Here is a 23,998-nt window from a genome sequence, read left to right as displayed (position 1 = left end):
TTCTTCTTCTTCTTCTTCTTCTTCTTCTTCTTCTTCTTCTTCTTCTTCTACTTCTTCTTCTTCTTCTTCTTCCTACTTATTTCAATCAATCTTTATTTCTTTTGCTTGGAAATTATTATTATTTTTAAAATTAAACTGTCCTAGGGCCAAGATAATTTTAGATGGTTTTAAAAAAGAAGCCTAATAGTTACACAAATTGTTTCCAGTCTCCTATTAAAGACCCACGTTCCTAATGTATACAAATGCAAGGCCACAGTATAAAGGGTCTTTTGTCTTTGAATAAAATAAGCATGTTGCTGCTCCCTCCTCTAAAAATCAAAATAATAATAGCTTGTATTGTTTTAATTTTTGACCCTTCCCATTTGCAAATTTTATTAATATATATTTTCTCATTTGATGCTCACAACTGCTTGATGATAGAAGTTATACAGGTATCATCATCTTCATTTACAGAAAAGGAAACTGAAACTCTTACGTGTTACGTGATTTCACCAAGCTATTTTGGCTAGTATGCCTTTGATGGAGCCAGGGCTAGATTTCTGGTCTTCTGACTTACTCAGTATTTGTTCTAATATATCATGCTTCCTACTACTAAGGATGCTTTGTAGCTTTATTCTAAATTTCTATATTCTGCCGTGTTATTTGGGTACTCTCTCTTACTTCATTTGAATCTTTTAAAGGATCAAGAATCTGTCCTTATCTTTGTATCTTTCAGAATTCTTGCCTCTTTGCCCTGCAAATAGAGGACATTCTTTAAGTATCTGTTGAATGAATAAAAAGGTATATGTAAAAGTTTATTGTTTTAAGGGCTGTTCAATCAATAACTTGGATAGTCAAATAGTCACTGGATGCATTTTGTTTAATTCATCAAGAATTGGTGTATAGGAGACAAAAAATGACAGTGGAGGGGAGACAAAGAATCCTAATCCAGTGGGAGAAAAGAGGATAAGAGAAGGCAAATTTATATAATACAAGGCAGAATATGATATGTGTCATTAAAAAAAAAAGTAAAACAAAAGTGCTATGGGATTTCAAAGGCAAAAGAGGTTACAAGTAGGTGAGAAGAGCAAGAATAACTTCATGAAGAAAATTTTGGTATTTAAACTGGGGCTTAATGGGCAAGATTTCAACAGATGGAAGAGAGAGAAGGACATCTGGTAGAAAAAAATATAGAATATGTTAAGAACTTTCATTTTGTGAGAACGTAGGCTACACATTGGGATGTAGTAGGAAATAAGACCTAGAAAGAAGGCTGAGAGTAAGGCATGGAGGACCTTGAATTTCAGTCTATGGAGCTTAGCTTGATGTCATCCTGGGGAAAAAATGAATTATATGTAATAGCATTAACAGAAAAATCTTTACTTCAGGTTTAAACTATTAGCTTTTACAAGGTGAAGAACCATGACTACATGGGAAGGCATAAAGTAGAGAACATTTTTTTGAAAAAGATATGGAGGTATTTCGAGTCTTATAACTAAATTAATTAAGAATCAACAGTGTGATATGGATGTCAAAAAAGGTAATGGTTAGGCTACATTGAGTGGTGAAGAATAAAAAAAGAGAAAGTAATAGTCATTATATTCTGCCCTCTTTAGGCCACATATGGTATATTATATTTACATATGTTAACATATTTTAGGAAGGATGTTAATAAGTTCTTTTTGCAGATGATATGATGATATACTTGGAAAACCCCACTAAAAAGTTAGTTGAAACAATTAATAATTTAGCAGAATAGCAGGATATAAAGTAAATCCACACAAATCATCAGTATTACTATATATCACAAACAAAACTCTGCAAGAAGCTATAATAAAAGATGCCCCATTCATACAATATAAAATACTTCAGAATAGGCCTGCCAAAACAAACCCAGAAACTATATAAACAAAAGTATTAAAAAAACTTTTTATACTGATAAAATCAGATTTAAATAATTGGAAGAATATTAATTGTGCATAGGTAGACAGGGCCAATATAATAAAAAAGATAATTTTGCCTAAACTAATTTATATATTCAATGCCATCCAAATTAAATTACCAAAAAATTTTTTACCGAATTAGAAAAAAAATTAATAATGAAATTCATTTGGAGAAACACAAGTCAAGAATATAAAAAGAACTAATAAAAATATAAAGGAAGGAGGTTTAGCAACACCAAGATCTTAAACTTTATTATAAGGCAGTAATTATCAAAACTATCTGATACTATCTGCATCCAATGAAGGAAATGATAAATGGAAGTATGTAATAATTTTACACACATATATATGCATATACATTAATATATATTGTATATATGCATATAAACACATGTGTGTGTGTCTAATGGCAGCCATCTTTAGGGCAGGAAGGGGAAGGAAGAAAGAAAAAAAAGAAATGTACGTGATAACTTTATTATATATTTAAAAGCAACAGCAAGTTGTACATAATAGATTTGCAGTTTCACATATAATCATCTTTTTTATTAGACTATTTTATGGAAATGCTTATTTTATTCCATAAATTAAAAATAAAATTTTAAAACATTAAAAAAAATATGATCAGAGGAGGGCAACCAGTTTGGCCAGAAGCATTGATGTCATGCCAAAACAGGATCAATTTGAAGAAACTGGGAAAATTTAACTTGCAGAAGATAACACTTTGGGGTGGGGGGTGGTGGTGGGCATGATAAATGTCTTCAAGTGTTTTGAGGCAGCTAGGTCGTACAGTGGATAGAGTGCTGGACATGACGTCAGGAAGATATAAGTTCAAATCCAGCCTAGATACTAGCTGAATGACCCTGGGCAAATCATTTAACCTCTGTTTGCCTCAGATTCCCTAATTGTAAGAGGGGATGGCAACAGCACCTACCTTGCAGGGTTGTTGTAAGGACCAAATGATATGATATTTGTAAAATGCTTAGCACTAGCACAATGTCTGGCAAGTAGTAGACACCATATAAATATTTATTCCCTGGCCCCCTCCCTTGATGACTATCATGTGGGAGAGATATCAGACTTGTTCTGATTGGTTGTTGAGCATAGAACTAGATGCTGTGAGTGGCTATAGAAGATTGGTCCTGGCTCAATGTAAGGAAAAACCTAACAATTAGACAATTTCAAAAGAAGAATGAGATGTCTTAAGAGAGGATTCTTCCTTAGAAGAAGCCTCCACATAAAGGATGAATCATCATGCATCAGGTACAGTGCAAAGAGATTTCTTGTTTGTGTACGAGTAGCTCTCGTTTGACTCTAAGGTCCTTTACAACTTTAAAATATTGTAATGCTGTATCTTACTTTGATAGACAACGGGGAACTGTAATCAGAATTGTGTTAGCAAACTATTGGAATCACCCAAGTAAAAGTGTTAGGTTGGAAAAAGCTGCCTAATACTTTGTGCTGTCTAAAATTAGAATGAGCTGCCTTGGGAAGGAGTTAGTTCATCCTAAGCTCAAGTCTTCAAATGGAGGCTAGATGATCAGTGGTTAATGATACCATAGAGGGGATTTATTCTCAGGCATAGGTTGGAATAAGATATGTTTAACATTCTTTTCAAATATGTACATGTGCGTGTACATGTGCATGCGATTTAATGATGACATATCCTGGTAAGGTTGAAATAACACTTAATGAGGAAACAAGGAATCCTGGTTCTAGTTCTAGCTTTGCAGTCAATAGGTTGTGTCATCTTGAGAAAGTCACCTAACCTCCCAAGTCCTCAGTCTACTTATGTATAAAATGGGGAGAGGGAGTAGTGTTGAACTAGATGATTTCTGAAATTCTTTGCAACTGTGTCAGTGTTTCTCAAAGGATCATAGAATAACAACTTTGAGGCTATTTAATCAATTCTTTTTTCTTTACAGAGAAGAAAGCTGATACAAAAAGAAATTAAATAATATTCTCTGTGATATATGGGTTGTAAAGGACAGTAATAAGACCTGAACCCAGTTTCTCTCACTTCAAAGCCAATTCTGATTCAGAGTGGTTACTGGAAAGGGAGACAATAATAATTGACAACTCATTGGAGGGGGTGGTGAAGAACAAAGTTGTTGTGAAAGAGTAATCTGGGGTTATAAGACTGAATGATTTTGAGAAATATGATGCCATTAATAAAATAAAGTAATCAGGAAAAGAAGCTGGTTTTGAGGGAAAGGTAAAAAGTTTAGTTTAGACAGGTTGAGTTTTTAATGTTATCAGGAAATCTTATTGAATATGTCCAGCAGGCAGATAAAAATGCAGAATTGAAACTTGGGGTAACAGATCAAAACAATATATCTATATCTACATGCATGTATATGTGTATGTATATATGTGTGTATATATACATGTATTATATATATATGTAAGTGTGTGTGTGTGTGTGTGTGTGTGTATGTGTGTATGTATATAATTGTTCAGAGACCTTGGACATCAGTTTCCAGACCCCTTCCCCAAAAGGAGTTGGAGTAGATGACTAGGTGACTTTAAGATCCTTTCAGCTCCATGCTACTTGCAAATATATAGGAAAGGAATTGCTTGTTCAAAAACTTCCAAAGTATCTTTAACTTTCAGAGGGAAATCTAAAGTACGGTGTGGCACTACAAAAGGAGATTTACCACAATGTTAAAGGGTTGCCTCAGTAGTTATCCCAAGTAGAGGCTAATTGAGAGTTTTATATGTTTCTGTGTCTGTTTATGGGTTGGTCCTTTGTGACTGAATTTTCTGTAGGGCAAAACAAAGACTTTACCTTTCTCTATTTGCATGTTCTTGCTTGTTTGTATGGGAGCTAATGAACCCAGTTCCCCTCCTTTACTCACATTTGGAGAAACCCTAGAATTGTCTATTCCACAAGCATTTTTCAATATTTCTATTTCTGGTCTGGACTTGTGATCTCATTGTAATGGAGAACTCCCAGAAAGGAAATTCCTACAACCAATGCACATGTGTAGATATTTGACCATTTATTTTGAAAAAAAAAAAAAAAAAGACAAACCAAACCCCCCCCTTTTTTTCTCTCTCCCTGTCTCTCTCTCATCACTAAATATATCTCTCCCCGTTCTCTTCCCAGAGAGCTATCTTTCAAAACAGAGAATAAAAATAGGGGGAAAACAGATCAGAAAACTTAGCAACATGCCAAAAAGTATGATGCATAATGTTCCAACTTTCATAAGGTGATGTAGTCCCATCCTTTACATATGCACCAAATGTATCTTCCTTTTTACAATCTCTTCAACTGACTGTTTGACACTATTTCCATTTTTTTTTGTTTCTTTGACAATTGTCTGAGTGTGAGATAAAACTTGAGATGTGGTTTTATTTTCCTATCTCTTATTATTATTTATTTGGTGTATTATTTCACATAAGTGCTAATCATTCACAAATCTTTTGAAATTTGCTCAAATACTTTGACTACTGAAATCTATATTCTTAGAGAATTTCTTGGAGCACCGAGAGATAAAGTAACTTACTTTCAATCACATAGCCAGTAAGTATCAGAGGTAAGCCTTGAATTCAGTTTTTCCTGGTTCTAGTGTCAACTCTTGATTCATTGCATTTTGACATATTTGAAAATTTTCCTGGGAAATTTCAGATGAGGACAGTGAGCCCAAGACAGAAATGACCTTGGGGTCAGCTCTCTCTATAGGGCTACATCTTTGTCAGTTCTCAATCTGGTGGGAACATGAGAATGGGGTGGGACTGAATCTGAAGTGCTTCCCAGACTTGTAGTACCAGCCTGTGGTTTGAATTGTTCCTCTCTTCTGCCCCCCCCCCCCCCAAATCAAAGCCAAACCAACTATTAGCACTATTGAATGAACACTCATTGGAGCCCTTTCTGAGTAATTCACTCTCCAAATAGGATGCTGCTCTGGAGCTACATGTTGATCCTTTTCCTTATCTGTGTTACACAAAACAATCAAGGAATTCTTTTTTCTTTCTAGAAGGCCTGATCCCCAAATTCTCAGATTTGAAATCACTCATGGAGAAGCTCCTAAGGTTGATATTACTTTGTCAGGTCAGATGAATACACACCTATTTGCTTCTATTATGTGCTTCTTCAGGAACAGTATCAAATTCTAGCTGTTCCCATGCCTTGATTTTGGAGAATCAATTCTCAACAATTTCAATTTTTTTTGTTTGTTTCTCTTTTTTTTGTTTGTTTGTTTTTAGGCAATTGGCGTTAAGTGACTTGCCCAAGGTCACACAACTAGTGTCAAGTGTTTGGTCTGAGGCTGGATTTGAACTCAGGTCCTCCTGACTTCAGGGTTGGTGCTCTATCCACTGTGCCATCTAGCTGCCCCTCAACAGTTTCAATTTGATGTGTACTCAGAAGCTGGAGGTGAAAATATGTAGCTTCTACATAGTCCTATTCTGTGGTCTCTAATTTAGGGGAGAGAGCAATTCAGTCTTCTGTTTGCTACACTATAAACAAGGCTCAAGTGAAGAAGAGACAAGATAATTTCGGTAGTAAACGGTTGGTTGATGATGCCAAATGTTTCAAAGGAGTCAGGGAGGATGAGGACTGGAAAAGACTATTGGATTTGATAATTAAGAAGGCAGTTGGAAAATTAGAGAGCAATTTCAGCAGAGTGAAGATGGCGGAAGCCAGATTATAAGGGATGAAAGAGGAAAGGGTATAAGAGGAAGTGAAGACAGCAGTATGGATTACTCTCAAAAATAAACACCATGAAATTATGATGTAGGACATCTGAACATATTCATAGGAAGAGGACAAGATTTAGAAATTGAAATTGCTTTTCCGAACACCTATTGGGGATGGGGAACCTGTGGCCTTGAGACCACATGTGTTCCTCTAGGTCCTCAAGTGCGGCTCTTTGACTGAATCCAAAATTCACAGAACAAATTTATCAAGAAGTAAGGTGTGTGGGAGGCGAAGCATATCAATGCATTGTTGATGGAGTTGTGAATTAATCAGAGATGGGGAACCTGTGACCTCAAGGTCACATGTGGCCATCTAGGTCCTCAAGTGCATCCCTTTGACTGAATCCAACCTTCACAGAACAAATCCCAAAAGGATCCCCTCCCATACTCCTTCCTTCTTGATAAGCTTTTCTTTTACTTTTGTGACACTGAATTTTTATGATAATTGAATAGTTTTCCTAGCTCTGTGACAACTCCTTCCTTGTCTTTTGTTGGCTTCTCATCCTTCACCTACCCATGATATGTGGATGTTATCAAATATTCTGTCATTGGCCCTTTTCTCTTTCCTCATTATGCTCTTTCTCTTGGTGGTCTCATTTGTTCCCATGACTTCAATCATCACTTCTATCCAAATGACTCCCACATCTTATCTCTACCTCTAAACTCTCCCAGAATTTCAGTCCTACGTTTCCATCTGCCTGTTAGATATTGTCTCCTGAATATCTTACTAGCACCTGGAACTTGACAAGTCTAACATTTACTCCTCCCACTAATTTCTCTATGTCTATTGATCATACTTACAATCTTCTAACTCTTTCTTTCCTTATACCTTCTTTATTCAGTCAAATTGCCAGATCCTGTTGATTTTATTCCCACAATATCTCTCACATCTGCCCTTCCTCTCAATGTCTGCCGCAATCCCCATTGCTATGGTTCTCACGTCTCAATGAGACATAATTCCTATAATAACATCCTAACTTCCCTTGTCCAGTGTATCCCCTTTTTGATGGAACACTTTGATCCTGTCATTCAACTTCAGTGGCTAAAATTCAAGATCCCCCAATCTGGATCCAATATATTTCTTTCATACTTACTGTTCCAGACACAGGGGAATATTCTGTCTACTTTTCTTGTTCTGATTTCTCTCCCTTCTACACCTTTGCTCAAACTATCCCCATTGCTAGAATAGGGACCTCCCTCCTCAGACTTGCCTAGTGAAGCCCCTCTCTTCCTTTAAGGTCCAACTGAGATGTTGCTTATTCTATAAAGTCTTGCTTGACTTTACTTTCCCAACAAACTCCTCTCGAGGAAAGATATTTCCCCCCACCTCATATTTTCCTACAGCTTTTTGCTGAGCCTCTCCTTGAATTTATGTTATGTCCCCTTATAAAAAATTATCTGTCTTTACCTTCTACTGGATAACAGAATTTTGAGAGGAAGATTAGTATTTCTCTTTATATTCCAACACCTAGAATAGTATTTTGAATGTAGCAGATGTTAAATGTGTTTTGGATTAATGAATGAATAAGTGAATTTGAGTTTATGGGTACATTCACACATATAATACATATATATATGTATGTGTGTACATGTTTCCTTATGATTAAATAAATGACCTCATTTCATAATGGCAAGGCAGCTGGTCTTGGAATCAGGAAGACCTGCGTTCAAATCCTGGTGCATACTAGTAGTATGCACTATTTAAATCATTTAACTTCTCAGTATCCCACATAAATCTCTAAAATATATGTGTCACTGCTTATTGTGCCTCTCACTGCCTAGAAGTGGTGACTTCACTCATTCTGCAGGTTTCTTTGGTACATTTAAGAGGATTGGAGATATTTGTCTAGACTATCTGGAGATGGATTCAGCCACCATTTATGGTGTTTCCCCAAGTGTAGGGAGGTGTGGTCCCTTTAATCCCAGTACAATTTAACCCCTGATAATTACATTAGCTTTGACAAAGTAACTTTTACTTCAGAAGGTATAATCACAAACTTACAAACTTATTCCCAACATATGGGTTTTAATTAACCTCTCCCCAACTCTGCACCATCTTAGTCTCTGGGGAAAGCAAAGGGGATTGGATTCATAGCTTAGCTTGGTACCTATAGAGCACAGTGTCAGTTTCAAGTGCAAAATCCATCTTGGCATGAGTCCCAGGCACAGTGGCTTCTCAGGGTTGCAATGCCCACCTGGCTAGCTGCACTAACCTGCTTACAATCCTGGCTCCAAGGTTGCCAAGGCTTAACCTCCTGGGTCCAATGGGGATCACCTTTGACACCTGAAACTGAGGAGACCAAACAATGCAGAGCAGAACAAGATGCCTCCAGGCCCATTTCTTAGAGTGAGGATAAAAAATATGGGAACCTGGGAAAGAAAGTCCTCCTCTCATCAGTTTAATTCACTGTTGAACTGTTCAACCATGTTCAGTGCTGTGATTGAACTGAAATTTTCTTTCTCTGGATCCAGAAGATAGGAGTGGCCAAAAAGGAACAGGAGAAAGTGAGTTCACTCTTGCCAGTTTTAAAGATGTAAGTAACTAATCAAAGCAGGTTACTCCTCCCCACATGGTAGGGAATGCAGCAGGCTCCATGTGAGGCAAACTAGGCATGCTCACAAAGCCCCTTACAGGTATCTCCAGATTAGGCAAATCGGGACTGCTCAGAGAAACCTGGGTTACACATTAACTGAGGAAGAGTTGTTGAGCTGCAGAGGAAATCTCTATATACATATACATACACATATACGTATGCATACATATATACATACACGCATATGTGTGTATATGTATATACATACACACACATATATACATACACACACACACACACACACATATATATATATACTAATTGTTTGAGTTAAGTATGATGGTAATTTGCTTAGCCATTCTTAAGTATAGACAGAATAAGCTATTAACATAGTATTGTGAATTTGAGGGACCACAGAGAAAGTTCTTATCTGTTCTTATGTCCTTCCCACCCCTTTCTCCAATTAATCTATCCTTTCCCCTGTAATCAACAACACCACGACCCTTTCAATCATCCAAGTTGACAACTTTGCAATTATCCTTGACCTTATCTCTCCATCCCTCCATAATCCAGCTAGCAAATGTTGTCAGTTCTCCCTCCAACTCATGTCTTACACAGATTCCCTTCTCTCTTTTCCCAAAGCCATCATTCTAGCCCAAACCTCTCTCACCTTTGCTCACATTATTGCAATACTTTCTTCACACAGATGCCAAACTATTCCTGCAACCATGCTGCCCTTGGACCCAAGGAGCTTCAGTGACTCCCTATTATCTTCATCATTGATGACTGAAATTCTACCATGAGACACTCATTTGTTTGACTATAATCTTTGTCACAAATGAAAGGCCAATTATTATTCCTGGGGAATCTAGTGCATTAATTTACACTTTGTTATGACTGAATATATAAAGATTATTTCCAAAGAGATTTTAATAGGTAGAAAGCAGAGAAAACATTGGTTTCCTGTGGGTTAGGACACTGAAAAGGGAAAGAGGCATTGAATCCACGTTTTTCTTTGCCCAAATTTTGCCTTGGACCATCCCTATGAATCAGGCCCATAAAATTGCAGAGTTCCCACATTTACTTCTTGTATTTAACACTGGAGAATTTGGTGACAGTCATTCAATGTATAGTATTATAATGCCAAACTCAGACTTCTGTTAATGGGAAAAGAATTAAAATCACTTGTACAATCATCTTCAGAACTCATTGCATAATATTGAGGTGTCATATTTACCATTCCAAGTAGCTCTAGCACAGCTGTCTGCAATGGTCAGCCACTTCATTGGCTTAAAAAAAATCCTCTTGAATTTTTACGAGCTGGACTCATCACATCTATGATTTGGCTTCAAAAACACTAAAAGTCAGAATATATAGCCATTTTCTATCCCCAGGAGCATGTACACATATCATATTATGTGATCCTTGGATCACATCCCTTCCTCTGCAAAATTCAGCCACACTTGCATGTTTTCTTATGCTGACTCCTACCCACTCCTTCTGCCAGCTTTTGGACTCACTCTCACAATACAGGTGGTCAAATCAAAATCAGGAATGAACATATGGAAAGGAGAATTGTTTTTACCTCATCATAGGTATCACAAATACTAAGAGGCAGGTTTGATGGATTAGCCCTTTATACATATGTATATATATCTCTTGCGCATACATAGGAAAATATAGTTTGTATAACTACTTGGGATATAACTAAAACAAGTTGCCTTATTGAGATATTGTTTTTACAGTACTCAGATATTAGCTTTGCTTGAAATGTTTTTTAAGAACACTTTTTAGAAGAGTTCTCAGACGCACATATTTAATTCAAATCTGGATGCCACAACAACTGTTCAGACAAAAATAAATCCTCTGATATTAGCAGGACAGGGTAATTTTCATTTCAGAACCTTAGGTTTTGAGAGAAATGATTATTAATAACCAATGATTTGGGGAGATCCAGAGTTCCCCCCTTTTTCTAAAGCCCTGATTTCAAAAGTTCAGTCTCTGGAAGGCCATTACTGTTAATGAGATTGGATTAACTTTCTTTCTTGTTCAGACCCCACCCAGGTAGTGAAGCCATTGTGCTGTATTCAGGTTTGGGTGGGGATAAATTATTTGAATATATTGCCCAAGGTTAGGAGTAACTTAGAAGTAAATGACACAATCAAAGTTCATTTGAATAGGGTCAGCCCCTCATTGTAATATTAATTCTCCTATTAATTGTTAAGCAATCAGAGTTGATTGCTACCCTTGGGAACACCCCTTTTTCAATGGGCATATAAGTAGTGATCCCAGAAGTCATGATTGTCTTTGGTCTAAGAGAGAGCTGGCCAAATGACCATCCTTTTATTAACAAACACTCTGGCATTATTAATAACATGATTAAATTACTTGGAAAGTATGTTTCTCAAACTTTTTAATTGTCACAGTTTCCTCATGTGTAATGCAAGGGAACTGGACTAGTTAGTTGACTTCTGTAATCTCTTCCAGCTCCAACATCTTATAAGCCTCATTGTAAGGAATAGTGCACAGTAACTGAGTTGTGTGATTTGAAAAGCATTTAGCAGTAGGTAACTAGGATGTTGGGGATCTTAGATTCAGACCTAAAAGGGAACTTAGAAGCTATGAAGTACAAACTGTTCATTTTAGAGACAAGGAAACTGAGGCCAGGTAAGGTTAAATGACTTGCCCAGGGCCAAACAACTACCAAGTGTGTGAGGCAGATATGCATGTATCTTCTTTGTAGATTGTAAGGGAAGGGAATAAAAGCATTTATATAGCACCTACTATGTGCTAAGCACTGTGCTAGGTGCTATATAAATGTTTATTGTTAATCTCTCTTCACCTCTCAATAACCTAGGTGCTGTTATTTTTCTCATTTTCTAGTTGAGGAACCTGAGGCAAACAGAAGTTAAATGACTTGCCCAGGGTCACACAACTAGTAAGTATCTGAGGTTGGATTTGAACTCAGTATCCATGTACCACTTAATTTCCTCCATGGAACTAACTAGAAGCTAACTAGGTGGAATTGTAGAGAAAGTGCTGGGCCTGGACTCAGAAAGACCTGAGTTCAAGTCTGGGCTTAGGCATTTCTCTAAACTTGAGATTTTTCTCAGTACTTAGGGAAGTATTCTGCTCATATTAAATATTTAACAAATTGATACCATATTACCAAGAGACCATTTGTGTTAAAATGGTAAATTGATTTTTATAACAGTGAATTATTGATCATATGGCTAGGAAATCATTCATATCTAGGTCTTCCTGACTCCAAGTCTAGGACTCTATCTACTAAGCTACACTGCTCCTTACTCATTCAATGCACTAGCCATCCAATCACATTCTGGGGAACTGATTTTTTAAAAAAATCCTTTTTATTCTTCTAGAGCTAAAAGGGAATTCAGAGAGTTCAACCTTCTCATTTTGAAGATGAGGAAATTGAGAACCTAGAAGCTAAGTGATTTATTAAAGATCACACAGGCATCAAGAATTCTATCTATATAATTAGACTGAGCTTTATTTGAGGGGTCATGGATTTCACTGAAGCTGCTTGGTTGTATTCTGAGACTGGATTAAAAAAACACAATGGCATTAATGAATAGCATCTGTAGGCAGTTATCAATTCTTCTGCTTGGATTTATGTTGGACATCTTGAAGTACAGTGACAAAACACTTTGGTGGGTACTAATCTTTCTCTTTTATGGCTGCTTGACATGACCAGTTATAGAGTCTTTGAACAGAGTTATCTTTGTGGTTGGATTTACCAAGGAATTTAGTATGATCCTAGCAAACTAAGTGTTATAGTAGATAAAGTTGTGAACTTGTAACATTGTTGTTCAGTCATTTTTCAGTCATATCTGACTCTTGTGATCTCATTTGGGGTTTTCTTGGCAAAGACACAGGAGTGGTTCGCCTTTTCTTTTCTCCAACACATTTTACAGGGGAGGAAACTGAGGAAAACAGGATTAAGTGAGTTGCCCAGGGTCACACAGCTGGTAAGTGTCTGAGGCCAGATTTGAACTCATTAAGATGAGTTTTACTGACTCTAGGCCTGGCTCTCTATCCACTGTGCCACCTATAGGACTGAATTCAAATCCACCCTCAAATACTAGCTGTGGGGTCCTAGGCAAGCCTCAGTTTCCTCATCTGTAAAAATGAGGATAATAATAACTTCATAGGGCTGCTGTGAAGATCAAAGGTAATAATATATGTAAAGTGTTTTCCAGCTTCTAAGGACTATGTAAATATGAATCATTATCTTAACATATTATATGCATGAGAAACTATGGGTTGAGAGTCTTGATAGCTATCAGTTCGGTCACTAAATTAAAAAATGCTTTATTGTAATCAACAAACAGTAAGCACAGATGGATCTTGTATTTTCTGCATTTTTCAGTCAAGATTGAGACTGTGAAGATTGTTCTGTTATTGAGCACCATTTGTAAAAGAAGGCTTATTCTTGTCATAATTTTCATCAAGGAAACATAATTAATAAATTAACAAGCATATACTACGTAGCAGGCACTGTGCTAGGTGTTGGGGCTAAAAATAAAAGGAACTCTCAAGGAACTTATATTCTAATGTGGAAATAGATATGTACAGAATAACGATAAACAAAATAAATACCAATAAATACAAGGTAATTAGGAGGAAGGGAACTATCAGTTGGGTTTCAAGAAGAAAAAACTGATTCAAAGATCTCCTGAAGAAAGAGAGTTATTCCATGAGATGGAGGTTAAGAGGCAGTGTATTCGGGCCTGGGGATACAGATAATGCAAAAACACAGAGCCAGAGATTGAATGCTATGTAAAAAAAAGAAAAAGAGAAAAAAGAGAGCAGTTTGGTTGAAGGTAGGGAATGATATTCAAAGAGAATGTAAATATAATCTGGGGCCAAGTTGTGAAGGGTTTTAAAAGCTAAACATGTTTGATCTTATAAGCAATAGAGAGTCACTGGAATTTATTGATTAAGAAAAGATGGTCAGATCATTGCTTACAGAAAATTTTGGTAGATGAGCCACCAAAAGAGGCTGAGAGGGAGTCATGAGGCAGGTAGGAGGAAAACCAGGAGGTGTCATGAAAGATTAGAGAAATGAGAACATCCTGGAGGAGGGGTGGCAACAGTGTTAAAAGCTGCAGAGTATTCGAGTAGTATGAGAACTGAAGAAAACTTGACAATTAGGCACTAAGATTATTGGTAACTTTGGAGAGAATAGTTTCAACTGAATAATGAGGTGAAAAGTCTTTGCATAAAGATGCTATAGTAATGGGAGAGTAGACTTATGGACTATTAATTACCACTGTTTTTTATATATCCTTTTTAGGCAATAATATTTTTCCTATTTTTTCCATCCTTTTAGGCAATAATACTTTTCATATTTTTTCCCATTTTTTATGTCTTTCCTTCCCTGAGTTATTTTTTCAAACAATCCTTTGATGATTTCAATATTTGGTTAAATTTAGCATGGATTTCCTCAGTGCATACTTGGTTTAGTCCAGACACTCTTTCCAACTTCATCTTTTAATTGCTAGATGAACTTCCTAATTCCTAGGAAAGATTTCTTCCACCACGAATAGTGAAAATTGATTGCTTTAGAAATATTGACAAATTTGTGCCTTTGTCTAACCTTTCAGATTTATCTATGAATGCTTTCAGAATGATATGACTCAGGTCTCTTGCTAACAATTCTAGAGACTTGTTTTAATTTCCATAGCATTTTTTTTCCTGTTTTATGACACAATAGACAATATTTCTATCCTCTTTTGCAATGTCTCAGAAATGTGTTTATATGTTAAACCAAAGCTGTCTTTGGCCGCCATGTTCTTTCTTTCTTGTCAAGTAGATCAAGTGCATGCTCAAAAAGGTGATTACTGGACTTTTTGGACTTCTTTGTTGTGGCAGTTCATTACAATCAGTTAAGACTTTGCAGGAAGTGATGATAATCCAAATCAATAGCTTTGCGCTTTCTATTTCCCACTTTTTTTTTAAGCATTGACCCTTTTTTTGAAAAGGTCAGGTTGAAGTTGTTACAATTGTTTTCAGTGCTATGCAGGAAGAATGGGAGGGAGAGAGCAGAGTAATGATAGCAGAGGAAAGGGTGAGTCATAGAAGTTCAAGTAGGGGTTGAACCAGATGACCTCTGGGGTCTCATACAATTCTGAGATTCTGTGATTTTTCTTTTTATCTTCATACTTTTTTCTAATTTGATGCTGATTTTGACCTTTAACTAGTCAATTGTCTGACTTCACACAGATGATTATGAAATGACTCCCACATCAATAACGAGTTATTTCCTGTCTGTTAAGATAAAATCAACTTCATTTTGTATGTGATATTATTTAATATTTGCCATGAAGAAGTTTTCATGATGTAAAGGCATGAATCTTCTGGGTAGTCTGAAAACCTTTGTCTTCTTGAGTTTTTTTAGCCATTTTCTGATACATATTTTTTTTTCTGCACCATCCAATATGGTATCTTTGATTTATTGTTAAATATCAAAGGATATGTTGACTATATTTGATGGACCTTTAATGTAATTCCTCTATCAGTCTCTATTTTCTTTGCTTCTATTCATCATCAGCACTATGGGATCAGATGAACACATATCCCATGATGAATTATTTTGGGTTCACAATGAAACCAATTTTGTCAGCATTTTTTTATTTTTTGCTTTCTTAAGAAAGAGTTTAAGAAGAAGCCTCTTTCCACTTACCAATAACTTTTTTTTTTAATTCTGGTTTCATTTATTATGAGAATATCAATATTGTTGTGGTTTAATTGTGCCCCTAGTTATCTTGATCCACTGGCCGTTTGACAAAGATATCAAATCTAGAATACCCACAATTAAGTTAACATTTATAGATGGTCTAAATACTATAATTCTTAGCAGAGTCTGTCTCCTTCCCAGCCCCTTAATAACCATCAGTACAAAAGAAGAAAAGTTCAGGCACAAGGGACTGAGGGTCATTAAAATAATTATGGGTTGCTATGGCCAAAGAATGTATTATCTCATGGCCTGCCTACCAATGCTGAGCCTCTTCATTTTTAGGTAAGCTACTTCTCAAGCAATAGGGACAATCCATCATTTGGATTGTACTTAAAATCTTGCCAGGAAAGAAGGACCTGCCGGATGTTGGGGTCCTCTGTTATATTCCTTGGGAAGCTTGAGTCACCTCCCTGTCATAATAAAGTATTAGAGAAGGACTTTGTAGAGGTCATTAAGACTTTAGGTCGATGAGAAACTAAGCATGTGATCAGGTAGTTATTGATGTTTTTTTTCCCCCAAGTAGCCATTTTGTTATAACTTTATGTAAAAATGTTTTAACTCAATTATAGCTTCATTTTGTATAATCGAAAAATCACAACAATACAGTATAACATTCACCAAATGTTTATATGGTGCTTACTATGTGTAGGGTACTATGGTATGTAATAGGGATACAAAAGTAGGAAAACAAGATAATCCCTGACCTCACCGAGATCTCTACTAGGAAAGACAGGGCATGTACAGAGAAGTGTAATGCAAGATAGAAATGGTATGAAAAGGTATTAAAGTATGAAAGGTATGAAAAAAGTGAACATATAGCAAACAGCTATAATATATGAACAAACCATACTCCTGTTAATTATATAAATATTCACTGTTTAAACATAATTTTCCTTTATAAATTTGATGGGTTTGATGATTGGGAAATAGTGCTTGTTGGCAGTATTCCCACAAAAGATAGCAATTTCTAAGAAGGAGGTTTCTCACATTAACCCTTGTTTTTATTTTATGCCTATTTTAGCAACAAAGTAAGCATTAAACAATTTCTTTAACAAGGTGTTTAAGGTGCCTTATAGAGTTGATAATTTTACTATTAAAAAAAAACAACAGACAAAACACTGACAAATTTCCTGGCAAAATACTTTGCACTGCACAGTAGCCTTTTACAAGTATATGAGAAGCCTGGCTTCTTTGGCTGATTGCATTTAACCAGCTGTTATCTCTTCAATCTGATCATAGCAGTAGTTAACATGAAAAGAAACCGGTCTTTGTGCTTAGTGCTCTTGAACCGGGGTAGATTGAGAACCAGTTGGTATTTTCTTTCGGTGACAATGGCCATTTGCTGCATTTGATTTTCACTTTCCTAGAGGCTAAGGTTGCCTCCTTTTTTCCTCCTCTGTTCTGAGTGATGTAGGATACACTGGGTGGGAAGAAGGGGAGGGTGGTGGAGTACAGCCTAACAGTTATTTCCTTAATCTACCAAGGTAGACATATCCCAAACCAGGATGATTTCATTACATTGCATGGTACAGCGAGCGTCTGGACAATTTATCTCAGAAACAGTGTTCCTTGGAAGAGAAATTAAGGGCTCTGTCCATGTTTGGACAACTGTACTTTCTTGACACCTTTCCTCACTCAAAGTGCTGCTCCAATTGGCCAGAGAATCTTTCCTTTCTGGTGTGACATTTTCTCAGACATGATGTCACCTCCCCAAATTCCTTGGCTCAATAAAAGAAATATGAACCTTGTTGACGTTATACTGAAGATTAATTGGGGTCTAATTTTTAATTTTGGAAACCTTTTTGTCCTTTTGATTGACAACTCAGATCAAACTTGAGCATATATTGAAATGATTACCAACAGGGCATATGGCAATGAATTAAGAATGCTAATAGAGATGTAATCCACGCATGAGATGGCTAATTTATTACACATATGGCACAGTTCATAGCCCAATTTCAGGCTCTCCAAGAGAGCGGATTAAATAAATATTAGATAAAACTGAATATTTCCAGGTTGTAAACAACAATAATCGTTCTCTGCCTGGTTAACTAAAGTTCCCCTGGAAGGTTTTAGAAAATACATTTCATATTTGAGGAACCTAAGAGTTTAGATTCTGTAGTGCTAAATGCAAGAGTAGAGATTTTCTGTGCTTTTAAAATTACAAGGTGTAAACATATCTATTAATAGGAATATTCATTAAAATTCTTAGGCACAATAAAAAAATCACATACTAACTTTATGTTAAATAATGAGAACATGTGAGTTTGAATAAATTTCAGGAATTTTTAAATGAAATTAAGAATGTCTAGGAATCAATTTATCAGCTCACAGGTGAGGGCTAGTTAATGATGACCTTAGTGTGATCATTGTATCTATGGATGTTATGCACATCATTCAAAGTGAAACATCTTTCCAAGAAACAAGATAGTGTGGCATGGTGGAAAGAACCCTGGCTCTGGCTCTTTGACTCTGAAGTCAAAGAACTCAGGCTTAAATGCACACTATTTGTGTGACCTTGGACAAATCATTTAAGGGTTCTGTGCATGTTGGGCCTTCTCGGACCTCAGATGTCTGATTGTAAAATGAGGGAGTTGAGCTAGATGTCCTTTGAGGTTCCTTTCACCTATATGTCTGTGACCCTGTGAAGTGTTATAGTGCTTCATTTGGTGCCAAATAGAATCATATAACTTATTTCTATGCCAAAGAGCAATGATAATAGGAAAATATTTCTTGAAAAGCTTTGCCATATGGTAGATAGTGCCAGTGACAAATTTTACGTGACCTTGGGAAGTCCCATAAATAGCTCTGAACTACAGGTTTAGACAGTTTTTATCTTTACTAGAAGGAGTTCCCACAACAATGAAATTTAGGTCGTGGAGATAATAATAATAAAAATATTTTTTATTTTTATTGTTATTATATTTTAAATGATGATATGGTAGACAAAGAATCAGCTATGATATAAGAGGAGTGGGTTCAAATCTCACCTCTGATAATTTCTAATTTTATGCTCTTAGAAAAATCACTTTACCTCCCTGGGCCTCAGTTTCCTCATCTGAAAATAAGAGGGCTTGACTGGATGACATTCTGATTAGTCTTCCTGCCTTACATCTCTCCTCATTCCAATTACATTCATCTGTTGAGAGGATTTTCCTAAAGCATAGTTCTGATTATGTCAACCCTCCCCTTTATTCAATATAAATTCTTCAGTCTGGCATTAAGACTCCATTACAATCTATCCCCTTTTTACTTTTCCAGTGTTTCTTCACTCCATTCCACATATTCTGCAATTAGCTGCATTGGCTAACTTGCCATTCCTCACCCACAAAACTCCATCTCCCCCAACAATGTACCAAAGGTACCCAACTCTTTCACTGCACTCTCTGGAATATCTACTCCATAGGTAATAATAAACTTGTTTTCATATTAAATCTTTTTCTTTCCTATTCTTTCCATCTTTTGGTTCTCACTAAGACCTGGTTTCTTCATGATGATATAGCCTCCCTGGCCAGCCTTTCCATCACTGATTGCTTTTTTCATCATTCCTTCCTCCCCTCTACTTACTGTTGAAGATGGTGGAGGTGAAATACTTCTTGGTCCCCCATTTTCCATCTTCACTCAGTAACCATTCCTTTTTTGAATTTCATTCAATCCATGTCTACCACTCATTCAGAATTCTGGTAAGTGGTATCTACCAACTAGTCCCTTTCTTTCTCACTGAGTTCAAAATTTGATTCAAGCACCTTACCCTGACAGCTTCTCAATTCACCAATTTCCCATGACCTATTCCTCTACCTCTCACCCCACTACACACAGAGATGGTCATTCCTTGATCCTCTCATCACCCACAAATGCAGCACTTTCATATTCATGACCTTTGAAATTCTCTTAATTGATCACAATCTGTTGTCATTCTTCCTCTCCCTGACAACCACAATCCCTGTTATTTGCCCTAAACCTGACTTCTAATCCCTTGTTACTCAGTTCTTTCCCCGCCTACCACCCCTGTACTTGTGAATGGTGGTTTTGAGTAAATGATGGGACTCAATCTAATTCCAAAAACCTTGAAATATGGCAGTGTCCTTCTATAAGGAAAAAAAAAAGAAAACAAACAAAAAAAAACCCCTTTTATAAATATCCTACAATTGGTAGAGATTCAGTTCAATGTCTTTCATAGTCTACAGCTATAAATATATACCCCAAATAATAAGAGGTGTAGTTCCAAATATTGATTATGACTCAGCTTGTGAGGCTATTGTGGGTCGTTGATGGGTCTTGTAGAGTGCAGTAAAGCAGGAAGAAGATTTCTCTCTTCTCCCTCATTCCATTCACCCCTATGAAAGGCAGTGTATTGTCGTGTTGGTCTTGAAGTCAGGAAGTTCAAATCCCACTTCTGACCTGTACAACCCTAGACAAATCACTTAACCTCTCAGTGACGTAGGCAAGTCGCTAAGGTTCTAAATTGCCAAGGTGATGGGATAACTTTAATACTCTAAGAAGTTATCCTTTCATTGGTGTGTATATTCTTTCCTTAAATGAAGATTGCAACCCTTCTACACTGCAACAGATAATCATCATGAGTTATAGCCTTTCTAAATGTAGATAGATTGGTAATTGAATGACAGTCATACAGCTCATTACTGGGACCATATCTGAAGACTTTCAAGCTTGGTAGGGTCTGTCAGAACTTGCACTCTGCTGGAAATATCTTTCATCCGGAATTGCCACTGTACCATTATGATGCATCAGGTTAAGACTTAAGCAGAAAGATGTATGTGTCTATGATATGATAATATCTGACATTTACAGAATGCAATAAGATTACAAAGTATAATATGTACAAGACCCTGAGGCACTGCAAGGTTCTGAATCATAAAATAAGATTCAATTATATTTACTATGCTTTATTCTTTGGACTGTTAACCCTTGAGATGAAAGTTAGTATAATGGTTAGATCTCTAGAAGAGAAAGGGTACAAATTCTACCTTAGAACTTATTAGCTGCGTCTTATTATTATATTAGCTGTATTATTATATTAACTATATTATTAGTGTGACTCTAGGCAAGTCATTTAACCTTTCTATATATTAGTTTCCACACCAGTAAAATGAAGAGTTGGACTGATGACCTCTATGTTCTTTTCTAGCTTTTAATCTAGCTTAGGTATTGTATCTTTTCCAATAAATGGGGATAATAATAGTGTCTACCTCATACAGTCTTTCCAGCTACTAGTCCTTTTCCTCTGAAATTACCATCTTGTATTTATATGGTATGCACCTAGTTCTTTACATTTGTTTCCCCCATTAGAATATGAGATCTTTGAGGGCAGAGGCTATTATTTTTGCCTTTCTTTGTATCTCCAATGAAGACTTTTTCACAGTAAATGCTTACTTGATGTTTTTTCATTGATTGATGAATCCTTTCCCTCACTCTTGTAGTTGGCATCTGTATTACATATATATTTACATATATACACACATATAAATATACATATATATGCATGTATATGTGTATATATACATACTTTTATTTTTCCATCATAAGAATATAGTATAATGGGAATAATTTAATATTTTTGATGGTTAAGTATATGTTTATGGCTTTTAGTCATCATTATGTGAATCATCTCTGAGAATATAATAATTTTCATTAGCAAATGCCTAAATCTGATATCCTAAGAATCTTCCTTGCTGGAAATTGTGTTTAGAGAACTGGGGTCAATTGGATCCAAAGGGTGATGCTACTTTGTGAGGATCAACAGAACATGATCTTGTGGATTTTGCAAGGTTAATTTATTCTTACTTTCAAATGTCACCAGTGTGACATTCAAATTTACTCTCATCCTGCAGAAAGTCAATGTTATCCTACTTACCACAGTAGATTGCAGTCCTAAATAAATATTAAGTACTAAAGTTGAGGCCATAGAAAATGTTTAGATTGTCAAAGAAAATTCCAACTAATTTAAGGCTTTTTGCCTAACCAGGAATGTTTTTTCATTGAAAAAATAGGGATAAATTCCACAGACATTTACATAAGTTCCACAAATCTGCCCAAGTGTCTAAGTATTGGGCCAGGTATGATTGGAACAAGAAACCTCTGATTATGGTCCCAGAAGTATAAACCTAAACAGAAAAATCCCCCAAGTTCATTTAAAATCTGATAATTAATGGCCTCTGGAGACACAGTGGCAGATATGGTGACTGGTGGTGTTGATGCCAGGATTCAAACCTTTCTGTCTTTAGTTCAGGGGAAAAAAAAGTAGCCAAAACTTGGGAGAGGTTAAATTCATCCATGTGTAAGTTATTCTGCCTTTAAAATATGAAGTTTGGTTGCTGAAAGATTATTTATTTAAGGAAAATTTATAAAATCACCTTTTGAGAACTGCCCTTAAGGTCAATGAATCAATTAGCAAGTGTTTTTAAAATGCCTACTCTGTAGCACTGTGCTAGGTGCCAGGGATACGAGTACAAAGAATGAAACAATCTCTGAGTAGAGCAAATGCACTGGGAAGACCTCTTTAAAGGAATAGAAATGAATGAGTTAATAATGGCTGTGGGGCTCTGCAGGCCTATCAGCTCATTTACACATGACTCTTGTTAAGAATTTTGAAGTTTATAACTAATTCATATCACTGGGAACTCTAGAAAGATTAAATAAAGACTATTGGGTTCATGCCTGACAGAAAGGTGGATTTCTTGCATTATTCCTCATAGAGTAAAGATGAATCACAGACCACCAGGAGTAGAAGAAGATGGAAAGAACAGCATAAGAAGAAGAAGTCTATGGCAAAGGCAAATTTGATACTGATAGAATAGGGGTTGCATAGGGTTACAATGGAAGGGAAGGGCAGAATTGGATGGGTGAAAAGAATGAGGTAGTGGTATTAGGCAAAAAGAATTTTGTCCAGGTGACCTGCAATTCTTAAAAGGGGGTGGGAGGAGAGTTTGTAGTAATCCACAGGATCATGGATTTTCTCACTGACTACCCACACAGTTCAACTGAGTTTCACCTAGGTGCTAAAAGTCCTTTTGATGGCTTCCAGAGCCAACATGATATAGTGGAAAGAGCATTTATCCCATAGGCAGGGAAGCCTGGATTTTATTGCTCTCTCTGATATTTATTTAGGCATGTGGATCGTAGGGTCTTAGGATCATAGGTCAAGAACTGGAAAAGAATCTCACCAGTCATCTAGTCCAACACCTTTATTTTACTATTGAAGAAAGGGAGGTTCAGGAAGGTTTGGCCAAAGTTACACAGAGGCAAACTTAACCAGAGGCAGTACTTTTTTCCATAGTAGCACACTAAGCAAATCATTAAACTACTCTTAGCCTAACTTTTCTTGTCTGTAAAATGTACAAAATACTTGCATTTTGTACTCTGGTCTTTTGGAAGAAAATTTCTCTGCCGATGTTAAAGTTGGATTACATTTTATTCTGTAAATGCTGAAGACCATGGACTTTCAGCAAGTTTCACAGGTCCCAAGTTATCCTTTTGACCTCTATGTTAAACTCTATTCTTCCTATCTGGGTTTTCTTCTTTTGGACCAGACCTTGTTTTCCTCAGGCCAAGTCTATACCCTTCTGACTTCTCTATTTGTGTCTATACTCTTGCCCCCTCCTTCTGCCCTCTCACATCATACAAATGCACACTTCATAACCCCTTTCAATCTGGCTTTGGACGCCACCACTCAACTTGAACTGCTCTCAGCAACGTTGTCAAGGATCACTTAATTACTAAATCTAACGATATTCCCTCTCCTCAGTATTCTTGACTTCTCTGCAATGTTTGACCCTGTTAACTACCCCCCTTCTAGATACTCTTCCTTTCTTGATTTTCAGTACATTATTCTCTCCCAGCTCTTCTTTTTCCTCTGTGACAACTCCTTCTCATGGATCGTTTGTCCCATATCCCTAATTTTAAGCATGGAAGCACTCCAGGACCCCTTTTAGAAATCTCATGAGTTCCAGTAGATTCCAATATTATTTCTATTCACAAGACTCCCAAATCCACATTATCCAGCTTTCAACTCTCTTTTTACCTCCAGTAACACATTACCAACTGCTAACTGGACTAATACG

This window comes from Vombatus ursinus, unplaced genomic scaffold (genome assembly GCF_900497805.2).
Source record: "Vombatus ursinus unplaced genomic scaffold, bare-nosed wombat genome assembly UNPS02014781.1, whole genome shotgun sequence".
In the NCBI taxonomy this organism is placed as follows: Eukaryota; Metazoa; Chordata; class Mammalia; order Diprotodontia; family Vombatidae; genus Vombatus; species Vombatus ursinus.
The sequence above is the reverse complement of the archived record's forward strand: the minus strand, read 5'-3'. Positions refer to the sequence as shown.